Source organism: Sus scrofa, chromosome 3, assembly GCF_000003025.6.
Source record: "Sus scrofa isolate TJ Tabasco breed Duroc chromosome 3, Sscrofa11.1, whole genome shotgun sequence".
NCBI classification, from domain to species: Eukaryota; Metazoa; Chordata; class Mammalia; order Artiodactyla; family Suidae; genus Sus; species Sus scrofa.
Window position 1 is genome coordinate 92323707 of NC_010445.4, and position 20634 is coordinate 92344340.

The 20634-nt window shown below is 40.5% G+C and overlaps 1 protein-coding gene across 4 annotated transcripts in view; it reads right to left on the reverse strand.

Annotated features, from left to right (window-relative positions):
• Nucleotides 1-13411, reverse strand: part of FOXN2 (forkhead box N2) — a 68338-nt gene extending 54927 nt beyond the window's left edge. The window contains exons 1-2 of one of the 4 annotated variants that reach the window (XM_013987897.2): nucleotides 12973-13163; nucleotides 5382-5453 (exon numbers count right to left, since the gene is read on the reverse strand). The gene's annotated coding sequence lies outside the window, so the exon portion shown is untranslated. Of the gene's footprint in view, nucleotides 1-5381; nucleotides 5454-12972 lie in introns of all 4 variants that reach the window. The other 3 variants (XM_013987898.2, XM_003125154.6, XM_021087542.1) reach the window with 3 other exon arrangements.

Below are 20634 nucleotides of genomic sequence, written 5' to 3' on the forward strand. Positions count from 1 at the left end.
GGCCTCATTTAATGATTCCCCCAAGTGATTTCCACCTTAACTTCTTTTAGGGATTTTTTTTTTTTTTTTTTTGGTATTTTCTAGGGCCACACCCGGGGCATATGGAGGTTCCCAGGCTAGGGGTTGAATCGGAGCTGTAGCTGCCAGCCTTCGCCAGAGCCACAGCAATGCCAGATTTGAGCCGCATCTGCTACCTACATCACAGCTCACAACAACGCCGGATCCTTAACCCACTCAGTGAGGCCAGGGATCAAACCCGCAACCTCATGGTTCCCAGTCAGATTTGTTAACCACTGAGCCTCAATGGGAATTCCTCTTTTAGGGATTTTTAATCTCTCCTACAATGTTCCAATTACATTTATATGTCCTCTTTTTATAGTAGTTATTTGTGTCAATAGCTCAAAAGAAACAATTGACATGATATCACCTTATCATGTGAAATAAAATATTATTTTATTTCTTACTTTTTTAGGGGCACAGCTGCGGCATGCGGAAGTTCCCAAGCTAGGGGCTGAATCAGAGCTGTAGCTACTGGCCCACAGCACAGCAAGATGAGATCCCAGCCACATCTGCAACCTACACCACAGCTCAAGGCAACTCCCCACTGAGCGAGGCCAAGGATTAAAACTGCATCCTCGTGGATACTAGTCACATTCATTTCTACTGAGCCATGATGGGAACTCCTGCAATTATTTATTATGCATTTGATTCTTAACACATAGTAAGCATTTGATTTTTGTAAAATGAGTATCTTTACTTTGTACAAATCATTTCACCCTTTTTGTTTTCCTAAACATAAGAATTTCCCTTTAAGCTTTCTAATTATTTCATATTTCTAAATTATCATCTTTATATAAAAGAAAATCAACAAATACATCCTCAAGGGAACTTCTATATGCTGTGAGCACAGCCAAAAAAAAAAAAATATATATATATATACACACACACATATATATAAAATATATATTCTCAAAATTTTAATCAATTGATACAATATTAAGCTATTCAGCCCAATTCTTTCCCATAACTTAAGAATGGCCCTAGGTGTACATAATGTAGGTTAACTTTTAAATATTGGGAAAAGCTAAAGCATTAAAAGTCAAAGCACTAACACTTGTGTATTTTAAAAGAAATATAATCCTATGACCTTTCGCAACTTCCCAAAGTAACTTTAATAGATTTTTCAATAGTCTCTCAACTATGAAGAAATAATCAGAGCAAGACAACAAATTCAGAACTTTGTGACATGTATGCATACAATCAGTGAACGGTATTTTTTCTTTTTCTTTTTTTTTTTTCAGCTGCCCTCAAAGCACATGGAGGGTCCTGGGCTGGGGATTGAGAACTAATGCCTCCATGGAGACAATTTGGATGATTTTCCCACTGTGGCACAGTGGGAACTGCAGTGGCTAGTATTAAATGACAATAATTTCTAATGAAATGAAAGTCTTTTGCCAAGAGTTTAGGAACAGAAAATATGACCATTCCCCAAATTTAAATTATCAGAAAGAGGATTAAAGGAAGATAGTAGCTGTGGTGGCAGCAAATCTTGATTCCCTGTGAATTTTCTCATAAAAAGAGGCAGAGCGGAGTTCCCGTCATGGCGCAGCAGAAACGAATCCAATTAGGAACCGTGAGGTTGCAGGTTTGAGCTGTGGCCTTGCTCACTGGGTTAAGGGTCCAGCATTGCCGTGAGCTGTGGTGTAGGTCACAGATGTGGCTCAGATCCTGCATGGCTGTGGCATAGGCTGGCAGCAACAGCTCCGATTGGAACCCTAGCCTGGGAACCTCCATATGTTGCAGGCGGCCCTAAAAGACAAAAAAAAAAAAAAAAAAAAAAAAAAAGAGGCAGAGCAAGTAGAAAGCAAACCCAAAAGCCACAGATAATATTTACAACAAAACTATTTAATAGTCTCCCCTACAAACTCCCACATATAAATGACTTAACCTGCCAACAGCCCACAGACTTATTTTCTATCAGTGTCTAAGTGAGAGAAAAGAAAGGGAAGCAATGAGGTGTCTGTGGGACTTGAGAACAGAAGCACAAAAGGGTCAAAAGGTATTCACTGGAAAGCACTGACAATTTGTGAACAGAAGCTGAAACCATTCAAAGGGTCCACAGTAAGATCTACAGACATAGATAATCTAGTTCCTTTGAGCTCTCAAAACTTGACACCTGGGACTCTCTTCCATGACAGACCCTACACTTCAGAGGAAGTACTAGGCATGGAAACAAAATTGAGCAGAATAGGGAAAAACAAGATGAAGGAAGAAAGAGGGTCCAAACAGAAGCACCACAGTAGAAGAGAGTCACAAAATCTCAGAAAGTCATGCATCACTCTTTAAATGATGGACAAAAAGGAGTTCCCGTCATGGCACAGTGGTTAACGAATCTGACTAGGAACCATGAGGATGCAGGTTCAATCCCTGGCCTCGCTCAGTTCGTGAGCTGTGGTGTAGGTTGCAGACGTGGCTCGGATCCCATGTTGCTGTGGCTCTGGTGTAAGCCGGTGGCTACAGCTCCGATTAGACCCCTAGCCTGGGAACCTCCATATGCTGCAGGAGCAGCCCTAGAAAAGGCAAAGAGACAAAAATAAAATAAAATAAAATAAAATAAATGATGGACAAAAAAAAAAAAAAAACCAAGAGAAGAGGACTATGAAGTTAAAAAGAGCTATCTGAACCAGTCTACCCTTAAACTAATTATGTATAAAGAACTGATGAAAAACATTGAGGTAGAATAGCATACAAAGTTATGATAAGAAAAAACAGAAAAACAGTCAAATGAACAGAAGCAGGAGAGGGGAAAATGGGGAGTTGTTCCATGGGTAAAAGTTTCCATTACACAAGATGAATATGTTCTAGAGATCTGGTATACAACATTAAGAATATTGCACTGCACACTTAAAATTTTGTTAAGAGGGTAGATCTTGTGCTAAATGTTCTTACCACAATAAAAAAAGTAAAGAAATAAAAGAAAAAATAGGAAATAAAATAATATCCTACAATGAAAGCATGGCAGAAGGATGCTCACAGGAGAGATAGAAATGAGCTTCTATTTCAAAATGGGCTTTAATGACAGAAAAGAAAAACTTACATTAGAAATAGAAAAGCTCAGAGATAAAGTGACAGAGCTCAGGAAAGAATTGGAAATTGAAAACAAATTATTTCAGAAAGGAAGACTTAAATAAAAGGAATACAAGAAAAAAAAAATAAACATATAAGACTCATTTCTGTAAGCCCAGATTTGCAAATTTTACCTAGCTTGGGAAGTTCCATATGCTGCATGTGTGGCCCTAGGGGGAAAAAAAAAAAAAAAAGGAAAGAAAAGAAAAAAACATAGATGCTATTAATTTAAAACTACTTCTAGCTATCAGTAGATAGAAAATACAGTAACAAAAAGCTCTTGGAATAATCTTCAAAATGACTTAATAAAATTACATAGCATACCAAGAGACAATTTTCCCACAGTGTTTCATTCTGATGTTTAGCAAACAGGATAATGAATTAAAAGTCCACTATCTTATTTTACAGAACCTACCTGTTCTGTTTTTCACATATAATATATGCTTTAAAAGTACTTGACATTTACTCGTTCTTAGAATAAAGTGCGGCTAATACTTAAAATGTGTAAAAGATTTTTTCCAGTTAAAAGGTACTCTAAAACTGCCAAGAAAACTCATCTTTGAGACAAACACAGTAATCATAAAAATAAAAATAATTAAATTCAACAAGGGTTCACCCAGCACATATTATGTATGAGGTATTTATAATTTAGTTGACAAAATAAGACATGTAAGAGAAAGTTATATGTGGTGAGCAGTAAGTGCTTTGGGAAAGGTGAAGCACTGTGGGTTCAGAAGAAGAGGGCACATCACCTACAATTAATTCTAACCAGAGCCAACTCATATTTCTCTAATCCGTCTTCCCTAATACTGGTGTAATGATTTTTCAAAGACCCCATATTCCCCTTTTAAAACACTTCACAGAATACAGTACACAGCAGGCAATTCAAAAGCCTTAAAAGAGCGGAGCAGGCAACAAACAAGCGAGGCTGGTCTTACATAAGACAACAGAGAATGATGAAGACTGCCCAAGAGAAAAGTGAGAGAGCTACTTATAAACTTCAGCCTATCACCAAGAAACCAATGCTGACACATTATTTAGTTTTTCAAGAAACAAAGGAACTCTAGATTTTTGTATATGAAATGTACCAATATTTAAGTGTTGGCAAATATGCAAAATTAAAAAAAATAATGTTCCAGGTCAATTAAAACACAGCTGGAGGTAAAGTTCACAAATCTGGGCTTAGAGAAATGGGCCCAATAAGATATTAATATTCCAACTGGGGGTCCCTACTGTCCTCAAAACTGAAAAAAAGTTGTCTTTCAATTCAAAGGGAAAATGAACTTTTTAAAGTTTTCTTCAAACTTTAGCACTTGCTACCATTAATCTGCTAGCAATAGCAAAAATGCAAGAAAAGGTAGAAAAGGAGCATTTGATAGTCACCTCAAAACTGCTTAGCATTTTTTTGGTTGTGACTGTTTTTTTGGGAGGGGGAGCAAATAGGCAGAATATGGAAGTTCCCAGGCTAGGGGTCAAATCAGAGCTGCAGCTGCCAGCCTACACCACAGCCACAGCAATACAGGACTGGAGCCACGGCTATGACCTACACTGCAGCTCATGTCAATGCAGGATCCTTACCCACTGGGCAGGGCCAGGGATTGAACCCACATCCTCATGGACACTAGTTGGGTTCATTACCACTAAGCCACTACAGATACTCCTGGTTATGATTGCTTTTATCTACAGTTGTTCTCATAGTTACCATTTTATACTACATATATTTTATATGGTCAAATTTTCTATTCCTTAAATTGTTTCTAGATTGTATGATAGAATCAAATACGCAAACACATCTGTTCTAAAGAGTGCCAAGAGACTTCAGAAAAACCCACAGGTCTAATAAAATCTAAAATCTTTAGCATGGTGGCCTACAAATTTCCTAAAATCTCTGGCTCCTGCTTGCATCTATTTCACACCACCCCCAAGCTTCCTGAATATGCAATGCTCTTTCACTCCTTCATGCTCTTAGATGTGTTTTAGGTTCTCCAACCCCAGCTCAAAGTCATCTATTTAGGAGCCTTCCTTGAATTATTAGTTTTTTTCCAATCATGATCCTTAAGCACCCTATATAGAACACTACAATAGAACTTACTTGCTATTTCTGATTACCCTAATTATTTGCTTACCTTTCCAACTCAATCACTAGACCAGTAGTTTTCAAACCTTTGATGTTATCCCATAACAAGTACATTTTTATAAGAGATCCATGAGATGCTTACATACATAACTGAAACAAAATGAAATAATGTCTTTACCCTTGCCACATACAACACACTGAAATTTTCTTTTTTCTTTTCTTTCTTCTTCTTCTTTTTTAATGGCTGCACCTACGGCATATGAAAGTTTCAGGTCAGGGACTGAATCCACTGGAATAGGTCATAGCTGTTGCTGAAATTTTCTTCTTTCTTTCTTCTTCTTCTTTTTGTTTTTTTGTTTTTGTTTTTGTTTTTGCTTTTTAGGGCCACAACCTCAGCATTTGGAACTTCCCAGGCTAGGGGTCTAATTGGAGCTACAGCTGCAGGCCTACCCCACAGCCACAGCAATGCCAGAGCGAAGCTGCGTCTTCAACCTACACTACAGCTCACAGCAATGCTGGATCCCTGACCCACTGAGCAAGGCCAGGGATCGAACCCAAATTCTCACGGATACTAGTCGGGTTTGTTTCCACTGTGCCATAACAGGAACTCCTGAAATTTTCTTTTCAATAACAACTTACTATACTGATTCTTTAACATACATTTAAGAAAGTGTACTAGAATATAAACTCTTTATTCAGAACAAAATTACATTCATTTTTATGCTCTATCACAGATCATAAAATTTAGTAAGCAAAAGTTTAAAAGAATGAATATATATAGCAGAGTCCTGTACTAGAAAAATAGAAAAGTAAAAGAGTAATAAAGCTTTGATGTCAAGCAGACCCATCATCCATCAATTTACTTAATCTCTGACAAATAACCTCCTATGTCCCAACATCACTTACTTAATTTACTACAACAATATAGTTGTGGCATTCATATCACAGAATAGGCATTCTATAAATATTAGTTTGCTCTCTTTACCCTGTATTCTTCCTGGGGAGATACCAAGATGCAAGCATCTTGTCCTGGCAAATATCCATTTTTCAAAGACTTCAGGTCATAGCACAAAGAATATGAAGTTTTACAGTGAGTTAAGGATCCAGTGTCACTGTCTTGGCTGTGGCCGGGGATTGATCCCTGCTCCAGAAGTTCCACATGCCAAGAATGCAGCCAAAACAAACAAACAAGATTAAGTTTTAAAATCATAAAGACCTGGAGTTCCCGTCATGGCACAGTGGAAACGAATCTGACTAGGAACCATGAGGTTGCGGGTTCAGGTCCCTGGCCTGGCTCAGTGGGTTAAGGATCTGGCATTGCTGTTAGCTGTGGTGTAGGTCGCAGACTCAACTCAGACCCCGCGTTGCTGTGGCTGTGGCATAGGCTGGCAGCAATTAAATTAAACTAAATTAAAGCTCCAATTAAACCCCTAGTCTGGGAACCTCCCTATGCCACAGGTGCGGCCCAAAAAAGACCAAACAAACAAAAAAAACCCTAATTAAAATCATAAAGACCTGGGTTCAAATATCCAGCTCTGCATTTACATACCTTCTGTTTCTTTATAAGAATAAAACAACTGCACAGTTGTTATGGGTGATTAAATTATATACTCATGTGTCTAAGGTAATACCAAGCCAAAACATGGTAGTCACTTAATTCTTGCTATGATTATTAACAAATGTTGTTCAGTCGGCGCAGAGGTAGAATTTAAACTGAACTTTTAAGGATGGAGGAGAGGCATAGGGCAGGCAGAAGGAACAGTAAAGTCTTAATTTACAAGAAATCTCTTCCTTTTTTTCTGTATTTCCTCTTTTAAGATAAACCACGAGAATGTACGTCTATCAATTTCCTCAATTCTCTACCTTCAGGGTTATACATATGCCTCAAAATAACTATACTGTGTCAAAATTCTAATTTAAATATTAAATTAGGCTCAGTGGACTGAACACTAAAAAATGTGAAAATGCATTAATATTTCAGTAAGAATTCCAATCAGAATTCAAAGTAAGAGTACTTTTAGTTAACCCAGTTAAGTAGAAAAATTAACTCAAATTCTCATTCAACAAGTCTTTCCAACAACTTCTTCGAAAACCTCTAAGTAGCAAAAGCACCAAATACCTAGAAAAATACAATAAAGAAGCCAAGAATTTTCTTATACAACCTGCAAACTTTATAAGATATGAAGATAATTAATGATAACTAAACTATTCTGGTAATTCAACAGTAATACACCTACTTGGAGAGAACCAAAGTAACTTTATACATGTTGGTAGCAGAAAGATAGTTATTTTTATGATATATACATTTAACCTTTATGATGACAGCATATTTTCTAAATGGCTACTTAATAGCTTTATGCCTTTTGGCTTACAGTAATACTATGCTTATAACTGTCAATGAAAGAAGACCTATGCAGGTAAGGGGATACATTCTATTTTATGATTACATTAGGCAGACTCCTCCAAAAGAGTAGGAACGATGTCTCCTGCTCTGTACTAAATTCTTAGCACTTAAAAACAGTAGATACTCAATAAATATCTGTCCAAGCTTAAATGCTGATTTATGCACAAGGAAATCAGGCTAAGAGAAATAAAAAATACATGAATCAAAATTAGGTCAAGGCCTTGAGCATGGGCTATGCTTGGCGACTTGCTTCCAAAGAGTAGAGTATGAACAGGTGGAGACTGAAACCTCACAAAGACGTCAAATAGGTGATCAATGTTAACATCATCAATTTTTATGTTTTTTGGTATATACCCTTGATGCTGTGATAAGAATGGCACTTCACCTGTTGTCTTCCTCCCTAAAACCCATAACCCAGTTTAATCATGAGGAAAACATCAGATAAATCTCAATTGAGGGCTATTCTACAAAATTTCTAGTAGTCCTCAAAACAGTCACAGTCATCAAAAACAAGAAAAGTCTGAAACTATAATTCTGGAGGAGAAAAAGGACTCTAGGGGAAAATTAATGAAATCTGAATAAAGTGTGCAATTTAGTTAATAGTAATGTAGCAATGTACCACATTTTTTTACTTTACTACTAAAGTTTCTTTAGTTGTGACAAATGTACCATAATGTAAGAAGTTAACAGTAAGAAAAACCAAGTGAGATTTACTCTACTACCTTGCTACTCTTTTGTAAAATTATTCTAAAATTAAAAGCTTATTTAAATAAAAAAAAAAGTTAGGGTAATGGAAATAAATACATAAATCAAAATCCCTTGGAAGTGAATGGGAGTTTCTTTTGTGGTTCTGTGGGTTAAGAATCCACCTAGTATTCATGAGGACGCGGGTTAGATCCCTGGCCTCGCTCAGTGGCTTAAGAATCTGGCATTGCCATAAACTGAAGTGTAGATCACAGATGCAGCTTGGATCTGGCATGGCTGTGGCTGTGGCATAGGCCAGCAGCTGCAGCTCTGAAACAACCCCTAGCATGCCACAGGTGTGGCCCTAAAAAGAAAAAAAAAAAAAAAACCCTGAAAGTGAATGATGATAAACATTCTTTCAGATTCTATTTGGCAGCATTCTCATATAGTGGAACTAAAGTTACTGAATAAATCTATAGTACTAATCATGAAGTCACATATGACCAAAGCAGATGTCCCTTAAACTTGTTTCCCAAGCATCAACACTTCAATTACTGACTTAAGCTGTCAACTCTACATTAACTGTAAATCCCACACCTCTAATCTCTAGTCGTTGAAGGTTATATTCACTTTGATATCTCCCACTCAGTTTATACTCTAACCTAACTCACCATTTTGATTATACTCCTCTTCCAAACCTCCTTATCAAAGTTATTAATTTATCTTTCAATACATCTTTCTCCTTCCCATAGTCAATAATTAGTCTTGCATACTGCTGTCACGTGAAACTTCCTCAAATAAGGATTTTATCTTATCATTACCAGGTTCAAATTCCTTCCCTTTTTTTGGAGAGGGAGGGGGTACCAAACCCTATTCTGAATTCAGAAATGATGTGTTTAAGGCCATCCATAATTGGTTATTCTTTTGAATCATTCACTTACAGAGAGCTTTGCATACATCTCTTCACTCATATTCTAAGTGCTGCCTTTGCTGTACTCAGAAAATAATCAAATACTAAGCATATAATACATATCTGAAAAAAATAAGACTCCCCTGGATGGTCAAAGACTACAAATTTCTTGAAACCTGAATTTGAATTTCTTGATAAAACCTAAAAAGATGATAAAGAATACAGGAATTTGTCTTAATTAAGCCTGTAGCTTCAGTTCCTAGAAAAGTGCCTGGTGAAGGGTAGGTGCTCGAAAATATTTATTGCATAAAAACAAGGCAGTATAGAATGCTACAGCCCAAAAGAATAATACGCTATTAGAGAAAGAAAATAATTTTCAGTTGGAGATGTGAAAGAAGGTCTAAAATTTTATGATTCTAAGACTCTTAGGGCAAGATTTTAACCAAATCTCAAGTGTGAGTAGATCTTCAATAGTTAAGAGGATGAGTGCAGGTGCATTTCCAACAGAAAAATGTTGTATCAGCAAAGGTAAAAAGAAGGAAAATTGTTCTACCACTTAGAAGTGGTAATAATGAACACTTACCAAAGTTCTGGGACCAAAGTTTGAAAAGTTTTGGGAAGAAATTTGGTATTCATGCTGGTCATTAGTGATATAACCTTTAGGAGGATTAATCTAATGGGAGCAACACGAAGGTTAGACTTTTGAAAGCAAGAACCTTACTTTCTTCAAAAGCCTCTCCTATCTACTCAAACCCTCTAGTTTCCTTCTTCTCTGAACTCTTATAGTACCTGCCTGCATCATACAATTTAACTCTTAATTACATAAACTTTTTTTTTTTTTTTTTTTTTTTTTTTTTTTTTGCTTTTTAGGCCTGTGCATGTAGCATATCAAAGTTCCCAGGCTAGGGGTCGAATCAGAGCTACAGCTGCTGGCCTACACCACAGCTACAGCAACATAGGATCTGAGCCACATCTGCCACCTACACCACAGCTCATAGCAGCAACACCAGATGCCCAACCCACTGAGCGAGGCCAGGGATCAAACCCACATCCTCATGGATACTAGTTGGATTGTTTCCCTTGTACCACAATGGGAACTCCTATAAACTTTTATGTATACTAATCATGACACTTCAACCCAAGAAGAGAGATCAAATCTTAGACCTCTTTTTCTTCTCTAAATCAATCAGCAAAGCATTGGATCCTCAAAACTTTATTTTGGAGGAGCTTATGCATTTATACAAAACCCAGTAACTGAAATGACACAGTCTAACAGCAACACACACACACAAACTGCCATAAGAACAAGATTAACCCCCCGTTTGGATGGCACTTTTAAAAGTTTCATTTGATGGTTGATCCCATAACTAATAACGTTGTTATCTCCCAGCATGTTTTCAGCGCTTCCTGCTTTAAAAGTATTTCTTCACCTCATTTAGCTTTTTTTTTTCCTCCACTAAGCACTGCACTCATTGGTCAGCACACATACTAATTTCTCAAATGTATTATCTTTCCTGCACTGAAGCCCCTCCCATCTTTTTAGCTATTAACATCATTGAGAACCCTTGTTATGGTGTAATTAAAATTATGAAAAAGTGCTGCTTTAACTTCTTCTAACAATTCTTTTAAATATTCTAAATGTTTCCTGTGGTTTTAGCACTTTTCAAGTAAAACTGATTCAAATACAAACAAACGTTACAGAAATATTTCAAATTATTATTATTACAGGTCATGTCTGTGGCACATGGAAGTTCCTGGGCTAAGGATGGAACCTACAGCAAGGCAGGGACAACGTCAGATCCTTAACCCGCGAAGCCACCTGGAAACTCCAGAAATAATTCTAATTCACCAAAGCATTACAAAATGAAGTATGATGCACTAGTAACCAAGGATTGTTATGTACTTAAATTCTAAAAATTTCCAAACTCTCCAAGTTTATCCTCAACCCTTTTAATTTGTATTAATCTTTTTAAATTTAAAGTTATTTTATTTATTTTACTTTTTATTAACTTTTTTATCTTCAACCCTTGACATTTTACGCTTATGTATCCTAAAAATTAAACTTCATTCTCTTAAAATCTGTTCATGTTAACATATTAACTGTCAATACTCTGCCTCAAAAAAGCTTAAGTGAACATGCATAAATCAACTATTTAAAAAGAAATCCTCAAGAAGGTGATTATTTCTGATTACATTAAGCCTCTCATTAACAGCTCTGAAATTCACACTTTTTTTCCCAGAGTTAGTTGATAAATTCCATAATGTACTCTTCTATTTACCCATCACTCCTTAATGGTACATAATACTGCTGAGAATTTAAAGATGAATCATCAAAATAGCAGGAGGCGGCAAAAATGTCAATATACCCCTTACAAAGACTGCAAGGCAACAGATTCGGTTGGAAAAGACATAAACAGTTCGGTCTTTCCCACTTCCCCATCTCAGAAAACACCACATTAAATGTGGATGCAGATACTGCACAGTTACAAAGCCCCTGGCTACCAGTGACGCCTGTGCTCTAGAGGCGCTAGGGCACTCAATTATACTCAGCCGGCCACGTGGCTGTCACAATCTGAAGACAGGAGAAACAGTGTAAACTAAACCTGGAAAAAATAATCAACCTTCTCCCACAACGTCAGAATTGGGGTGCGAAAAAAATGTGTATCTTTGCACGCTAAAACTTTTTTTTCCTGCAAAGTGAAAACGAAGTACAGAGGCTGCTTTAAAGAGATTTTAAAGCAGAAATCAAGTCCAACAAGATCCCGAGAGTGTGTTCCCAATGAATTAAGACACTCCGACTCCCATGAGTTGCGATGGGAACTGAGGCATTCCTCAAAGAGGCAAAGGGGTGGAACTGAGTAAAATGGAACACAACGCACATGGGCCGCGGTCCCCTGACTCCCACCGTCCTCCCGGGTTCCAGACTCGCGGATGCTGCGGTGGGGAGAACTCAAAAAGCTGAACTATCTCACACACGCCCTCACGACCTCTCACCTTCCCAGGAAAGAGGACTTAAGGGCAGAGATAACCACCGGGCCAAGAGAAGCCGCGAACAGGAAGTGTCCATATTGCTGCGCAAAAACACTAACTCCCACCCTACCAAAACGGCCCCCCTCAGAGGCCCCGGGGGCGCCTGCTGAAGGAGTGGCCAGAGGGTGCCGAGCTCGGCCACCCCCACATCCGGGACCCGCCCCTGCCCACTCCAACGCCCGGTCGCCCCACTGCTCGAAGTTCATTCCCGGCCGCGCCCGGCGCCTCCCCGGCCACTATTTGGCCGGGCCCAGCCAGTCTGCCCGGTCCCGGACAGGACCCCACGCCTGGCACGTCTCGCTGCACTTCAAGCCGGGGGAGGGGGTGTTGCAAAGACTCTCGGCGGGTTTGGGGCGCTTCCTCTAATAACTGGCCCTGAGTCGAGCCTTAAGCTTCCTCAGAGCCAACTCCGAGCCTTTCCGAACAGCCGGCACCCCTCCCGGGCGATCATTACCACTCAGGAAAAACTAACTCCTCACGGAGCCGCACCCCCTCAGTTCACCACCCCCCGGGAGCCCACACAACCCAAGCCGCACGCAAGAGAGAACTCTGCGCCGGCGCCAATTCCTCCCCGGACAAAAATGTCCGGACGCGTCACGGGACAGCCGCCTCCGCGCCCCACACCCGGCGCCTGCCGCACGCGCTGCCTCCACGCCCGGGAGCGGCTCCGCGAGTCCGCGCGGGGAGCGCGAACGCCGGGCGGCGCCGGCTGGGGAGGGCTACGCTCCGCCTGGGACTCACCATCAGCTCGGCCGCGGCAGCGGAGAGGCGAGGGACAGGCAGGGGAAGACACAATATGGCAGAGAACCGCAGCTGCTCCCGGCGGCTTCCAGCAGCCGCCTCCGGGAAGACGCGGCGAGAAGGCAGCAGCAGCTGCGGTGGCAGCAGCGGCAGTACCACATCCCCCCTCCCGCTCGCTTCCTCCCCCTCCCTCTACCCTCCCCCGCTGCTATGGCAACGCGGCGCCAAGGAGATTAGCCCCGCCCCTCCCTCTGGTCCCCGCCTCCAGCGACCCCTAGGGAGGGGGTTCCACCAGTCTCTCCCTGTCCCCTCCCACTTCCTACCGAAGGGCCGGTCCGGGACCGGCTGGCTGCCCAGAACTGCGGGTGGGAGAGGAAAAGGGGGTAGATGCGGTGTCCGGAAGGGCGGGGCTCGCACGGAAGGCAGGGCGGAGACGTTGTGGGCCAGTCGGGTTTCGGGCTGAGGAAGGGCTGGGGAAGGCGGGAAAATGGAAAGGCCTCGCCCGTCCCGGAAGGACCTATAGGAGTGCAGCAGTGCGCGGCGCGACTGCTGAGTGGCCGAGGTGGTGTGGGGGCGGGGCGAGATGAGGCGGGACGAGCGTGGCGGTCTGGCTGGGGCGACCCGCGGAGGCTGCGGTGGGACTGTAGCGACGACCGCAACAGCGCGAGCTTCAGTGGGTTTCTTCAAGAGCTTTCCGCCATTGACCAGGCTTTGAAAGCGCTTTACGAACGGTAAAGCATTAATAGACACTTAAAGTCGTATCACCCGCGCTTGACTGAAATTTTATGTGGCGATTAAAGTTAACGTGTGTGAGACAAAAAAAAAAAAAAAAAGATTTTGGTATAAGATTCAAAATTTAATAAGCATAGCATTTACTGACCTCTCACAGAGTGCTAGGTACAGGGCTAAGTTCTTTACGTGCATTGTCATAATCATAATGCTGAGACACATTGCCACATAAAACACAGGCGACCCCCGTTAAATCTGAATTTCAGGCAAATGTGGAATAGCTTTTTAGCATAAGAATGTTCCCTTTGGTATATACCTTCCAGTTTTGTTTTGTTTGCTAAATCCACCAACGCTATTCTAATTCTTACTAATTCCCACTTTACAGATAGAGAAACTGAGGCGGACAAAACTAAGACTCCATTTTACATTGTCATTTTGACCCTGATAATTAAATATCTGAATTCCTATATCCACATCTTCAAAAACTAGAGTAATGATGCTTTTCTCACAAATGTGTTTGAATGAATTTTTTTAAGGGTATGTGAGAGAGACCTGGACAGTGATTGAGGCATGCTAGGTAGGTGCTAACAGAAGTTCATTTCCTTCCAGAACAATGAATGTTAACTGTTTATGTGCCAGGCTCTAAGTATAAAGTGAGCAGAATATGAAACAAGATGCCTACTGATAATGAAACAAATTAAGCTGTAAGGATGACACAGACACCAAAGAATTATAGGTGTTAACAGTATACAGTAACAAAAATGGAAGTGGTTGACCCTCTCATTCCACAGATGAAAACACCATGTCTACATGATTGTCCAAAGTCATCTACCACTTCCATTTGTTTTTTATTACACTGTCCTGGAGGACAATCCATAGGTGCATTCAGAGTAAGAGACCACAGGATTTCCCTCTGTGGCTCAGACATTAATGAACCTGAATAGTATCCGTGAGGTTCAATGCCTGGCTTTGCTCAGTGGGTCAATGATCCGGCATTGCTGGGAGCTTTGGTGTAGGTCAAAGATGCAGCTTGGATCCACTTTGCTATGGCTCTGGCATAGGCCAGCATCTACAGCTCTGATTTGAGCCCTAGCCTGGGAACCTCCATATGCTGCAGGTGTGGCCCTAAAAAAAAGACAAAAAAAAAAAAAAGACAGAGTAAGAGACCACAAAGCAAATGTACAGTATGCTTCAACTGAAGCAAGAGTTGCTTCAGTTTCTCCCTTCAGAGCAGTCAGTGTTGCCCCCAAATGTGCCCCCTAAATTCAGGGAAGTTTCTAGAAGGAGAGTGTAGCAGAAAGGGAGCAGAGGTAAGAAGGAAGGAAGTGTGAGGGAAGGTGGTTTCTGGAGAATAATAGCCTCCTCAGACCTCAGTCTTGTTTTCCTCTATTGGTTATGGTCATGGTCTTCATCTTCTTATAAATTGCTATACTTGTGTCTTACTTGATATATTGAACTTCAGTTTCTGTTTTTCCTTCTAATCTATTTTAAACTCAGGTGATCAAATAATCCTCAACTCCAGAAGAATCACAGAATTTGAGAGCTTGAAGTTATATATACTTTAGAGATATGTCTAGGAACCCAGTCTGTCATGGGTGGGAAAATAAATCCAGAAAAGTTATGTAACTTGTCCAAGGTCAAATAATGAAACTTCTGCATCCCCATCTACTAAGTTTTCTCTGCTGATCATCTCCCACTGACTGATTCACCTACCCCCAGAGAGGCTGGGCACATTTAAATCATCTCTCTGGGTAAGGCTCAGATCTCTTAGAAAAATCCGTCACACTTGTTTAGAGCCCAAAGACACTTGTATACTTAGAGGTTATTTTAGAGGACTTTGTATAACTCCAAGGAAAAGCTCTGATTAAAGATAATGATGATTCAGAGTGAATAGTTTTTTCCAAGGAGTTTACAAAGACTAAAAAGTAAACCAGAGCTTAACTCTTTAGGAAAAGGAGAATCCTGGTGTTTTAAGATCTCCTGCCATGCTTATATTCATCTTTCTCCAAAATACTTTAAAGGAACATATTCAATATAAACTTTACTAGAAGGCAGGTGTTTTAAAAATACATTGTGGAGTTCCCATTGTGGCTCACCTGGTTAAGAACCTGATTAATATCTATGAGGATGTGGATTTCATCCCTGGCCTCACTAAGTGGGTTAAGGATTTGGCATTGCTACAAGCTGCGGTGTGGATATGGCATTGCTCTAGCTGTAGTGTAGGCCAGCAGCTGCAGCTCTGATTTGGCCCCTTGTCTGAGAGACTCCATATGTCACAGGTGTTGCCCTAAAGAAGAAAAAAATATGTATTGTTTAAAATGCCCTCGTAAGAGTTCCCATTGTGGCTCAGTGGGTTAACAACTGGACTAGTATCCTTGAGGATTTGGGTTTAATCCCTGACCTCACTCAGTGGGTCAAGGATCCGGCATTGAAATAAGCTGTGGTGTAGATTGAAGACGTGGCTTGGATCTGGCGTAGTTGAGGCGTAGTCTGGCAGCTTCAGCTCCTAGCCTGGGAACTTCCATATCCCTCAGGTGCTGCCCTAGAAATAAAAAATAAAATAAAATGCCCTCATATTTAAGCTGAAAAGTGATAGGAACTCAAATAGACATGTTTATATTTTAATTTATTTATTATTGTATCTTGTATATTTAAAAGGCTTTTTGATCATGAATTGATGAGTCTAAAAATAACCAGTTTACCAACAGAATCTAGATTTCAAGCCCCTTGAAGTCAATGATCATGTCTTTTTCATCCTTATAGTGCAATTTCTTAGAATAGCTTTTGGAACAGAGGTGATGTTCAGTAGTATTTGTCAAAAAAAAAAAAAAGTAATTTACTCAAATGATACCAGAACTAGGATACAACATTGCTAAATACTGGTCTGGAACTTGGACTCAAAAGGTAGAATTGTGAAAGTATAATTTTTTTTCTTTTAAGGATTTTTTTTTTTTTTTTTTTTTTTTGTCTTTTTGTCTTTTTAGGGCCTTACCCTCGGCAAATGGAGGTTCCCAGGCTAGGGGTCTAATCGGAGCTGTAGCTGCTGGCCTACGCCACAGCAACTGGGGATCCAAGCTGCGTCTGCAACCTGCACCACAGCTCACAGCAATGCTGCATCCTTAACCCACTGAGCAAGGCCAGAGATAGAACCCGCAACCTCATGGTTCCTAGTCGGATTCGTTTCCGCTGCACCACAACGGGAACTCCTTAAGGATCTTTTTCAATGTATTTTTTTAAAAGTGACTTGTCAGAGTTCCTTGGTGGCTGAGTGGGTTAAGGATCTCTCATTGTCACTGCTGTGGCTTCGGTTGCTGCTGTGGCACAGGTTCAGTCCCTGGCTGGGGAACTTTGCATGCTGAGGGCTCAGCAGAAAGAAAAAAAAAAAAAAGCAACTACCTTATTTAATCATATTTACATTTGTATAAGCCCTGGTATTGGCAGTAATTTGGACCAACCCTCCTACTGAGGATACTAGAAAAACTCAATTCAGGAGTTCCCGTCATGGTGCAGTGGTTAACGAATCCAACTAGGAACCATGAGGTTGCGGGTTCGGTCCCTGGCCTTGCTCAGTGGGTTAAGGATCTGGCGTTGCCGTGAGCTGTGGTATAGGTCACAGATGCTGCTCAGATCTGGCGTTACTGTGGCTGTGGCGTAGGCTAGCATGTAGCAGCTTAGGTCACTGCTGTGGTGCAGATTCAATCCCTGGCCCAGGAACTTCCACATGCTGTGAGGCTGGCCAAAAAAAAAAAGTACTTAATAAGGTTGTAGATTTAAACGTAAACATATCACTAATTACATTAAGTGAAAACAGATTCTAATTTAATGAAAAAGATTATTTTGTTTACCTATTATTATGTAACAAACTACCCCCCAACTTAGTAATTTTAAACTTCACCACTTTATTATATTTCTCGATTCCATGGGTCAGATATTTGGATAGGACACAAAGGGAATGGCTCATCTCATCTCTGGTTGGTGTCTGGTTGGATGGCTCCAGTGGTGAGGGAAGCTGGACTAGCTTGACTGAGATCATATGTATAAGGCCTTGGTTCTCACTGTTGATTGGATTCTTTGATTTTTGTACAAGCAGTTTTCATGACTTCTTTCTCTCCAAGTGCCTCTCTGTATAGTCTCTTCTGGGAGATAGGCAGCCATCTTATACACAAGCTCAGGGCTTCCAAAGGAATTAGACTTGGAACTAGTACATTGTCACTTCTGCCACATTCTATGATAAACAAATTGTAGCCCCACTCCAGTCAAGCAGAAGGAGATGTATTATAAGAACATAAATATCAGAAGGTGTGATAAACTTGGGGCTACTTATGCATATAATCAGCCAGCACAGATTGTCAGACTGGACAGAAAGTCATAACTGAACTATGTGTTGTTTAAAAGGTATATACCTAGAACATAAAAATGCAGAAAGGTCAAAAGAAAAGGGATGGAAAAAAAAAATACAAAAACTAAATCATGCAATACTACCAAAAGAAAGCTGGAAGAGATTAAGTAGACTCTAAGACTAAATGCAGTACTAGAGATAAATGAATACTCTTTGTAGTGGTAAAGATTTAGTTGGCCAGAAAAATATTTTTAAATCAAAATTTGTGTTGCCTTACCAGCATAACCTCATAGTACATAAAACAAAAATTACAGAACTACAAGGAATAAAAAAAATTCATTGAATTAAAAAAATTGACAATTTTAGAGTTCACACTGTGGCTCAGTGGGTTAAGAATCTAACTGCAGCAGCTTGGGTCACTGCAGAGGTATGGGTTTGATCCCCTGCCAGTGCAGTGGGTTAAAGGATCTGGCATTGCTGTGGCTGTGGCTTGGATTCAGGCCCTGACCCAAGAATTTCCATAAGCCTTAGCAGATGTCAACATATTCAGTTACTGATAAAATAGATAAAAAATTCAGTAAGAATAAAGTATTGTAGAATATTTTTTTTTCAATAAAGTATTGAAGAATACTTTTTTCTTTTGCTTTTTAGGGCCGCACTTGCAGCATATGAAAGTTCCCTGACTAGGGGTCAAATCGGAGCTACAGTTGCTAGCCTACACCACAGCCATGGTAACTCAGGACCCGAGCCATGTCTGCAACCTACACCACAGCTCATGGCAACACTGAATCCTTAACCCACTGAGTGAAGCTGGGGATTGAACCTGCATCCTCACTGATACTAGTCAGGCTGGTTACTGCTGAGCCACAACAGGAACTTCCTGAAGAACACTATTAGCAGAGTTCCATGGTGGCTCAGCAGTTCAGGATCCAGTGTCATCACTGCCGTGGCTTGGGTTGCTGCTATGGCACAGCTTGGATCCCTGGCCTGGGAATTTCTGCATACCAAGAGGTTGGCTAAAAAAAGAAAAAAAGAAAAACACTGTTAGCAAAGTTCAGTGCAATGGCATATTGAGTACATTTCTGTAGTCCTTTATCTATGAGCAAATTCGTCACTTATTTCTGTTTGGATTTATAAAGCTGGAAGGGACATCCAAGGATCCTGATTAGAACATACCCTTATTTTACAGCTCTGTTTACCATTGTATACCTTTACCTCATTCATTAAATAAACATATTAAATTTGTACTATGGGCCAGGACCTTTATGGCACAGAGATGAAAACTATAGGAAAAATTATAGACAAAGAAAATCAAAATAAAATATGGATTTGTAAGTGTAGTGGTAGAGCTTTACATAAGGAGCAATGGGAACCAACTCCTGACTTAGCCGCAAGAGCTCATGTCTGAGCAAAACACGAAGAAAGAAGAATATGGAGTAGAAGTGGCAGTGTGGGGGTGGGAAGTGGCATGGCACATAGCAAAGACTGGTTCTCTGAGAGCTGACTGTTCAGAGAACTGTTAGTCGTTCGGAATTTCTGGAGTATAAAAGACTGCTCGAGTTAGGGGTTATCTGGTTGCAAGAAACAGAAATTCATGCCAGCTGGCTAAAGGAAAGGAGGAATGAATATAAAAATAGGCAGGGATTATGTGAGACACAACTGTGGGAAGCGCAGCCAACTTTACAACTCCCCTTCCCCCTTTCTCTTTCTCATCTTCTGATGTCTGATCTCAGTTTTTCTTAGTATGTCTGCTTCATTCTCTCTGCAGATTGGCTTCTCTGCTTAATTTCTGTTTGCATGTGGCCTGTGACTGTCCTAAGTAGTGATCCCAGCTCTCCACTTCTGGCCCCTACCCAGTCTGCCCAGCTTTCCTGTTTAGCAACGCACAATTATTACTTAACTCACAGTTATTACTTAATTGGGACTTGGGGTCCCAATTCCAAATTCCTGGGAGGTGTAATCAACTGGTACTATTTCAGTAAGCCTGTAGATCCTGAGGTCAGCAAACTACAGCCTGGGGGTGGGGCAAGGGTGTTAGGGATCTGGCCTGTCTTTCACTCTTGTAAATAAAGTTTTAATGGAAAACAGCACATTCATTGGCATATTGCCTATGGCTGCTTTGGCATTTATAAGGACAGAGCTGAGTAGTTGCAGCAGAGTACCTATGGACTTCAAAGCCATACTATCTAGACCTTTCAAGGAAAAGTTTGCTGACCTCTGTATTAGACAGGTGAATGTGGAGACTAGGGCTATAGAGGCTTGAAGGGGGCAGTGGAGGCAGGGCTTGGCTCTAGTAATGAAGTTCTGAGAGGGGAAAACACCTCCCCCTCTGCAGAAAAAGGATAATGTGGAGAAAAGGCAGCTGAGGAAGTATTTTGAGAAAACAACTCTTTGAATGTTCTAAGGCAGGAAAGATAATAATGTCTAAATATGTGCTAAATTTCTTATACGAAGGGTGAGAGAGTGCAAGACAGTTACTCCTTAATCTGGAAAAGTTCATTAAGATGCTAAATTTACGAAAGCGTGTCACAGTAACCACCTTTAAATAACACACTTGTGGCAAATTTCCCAGACCCTTCCTAGTTAGCTCTTGC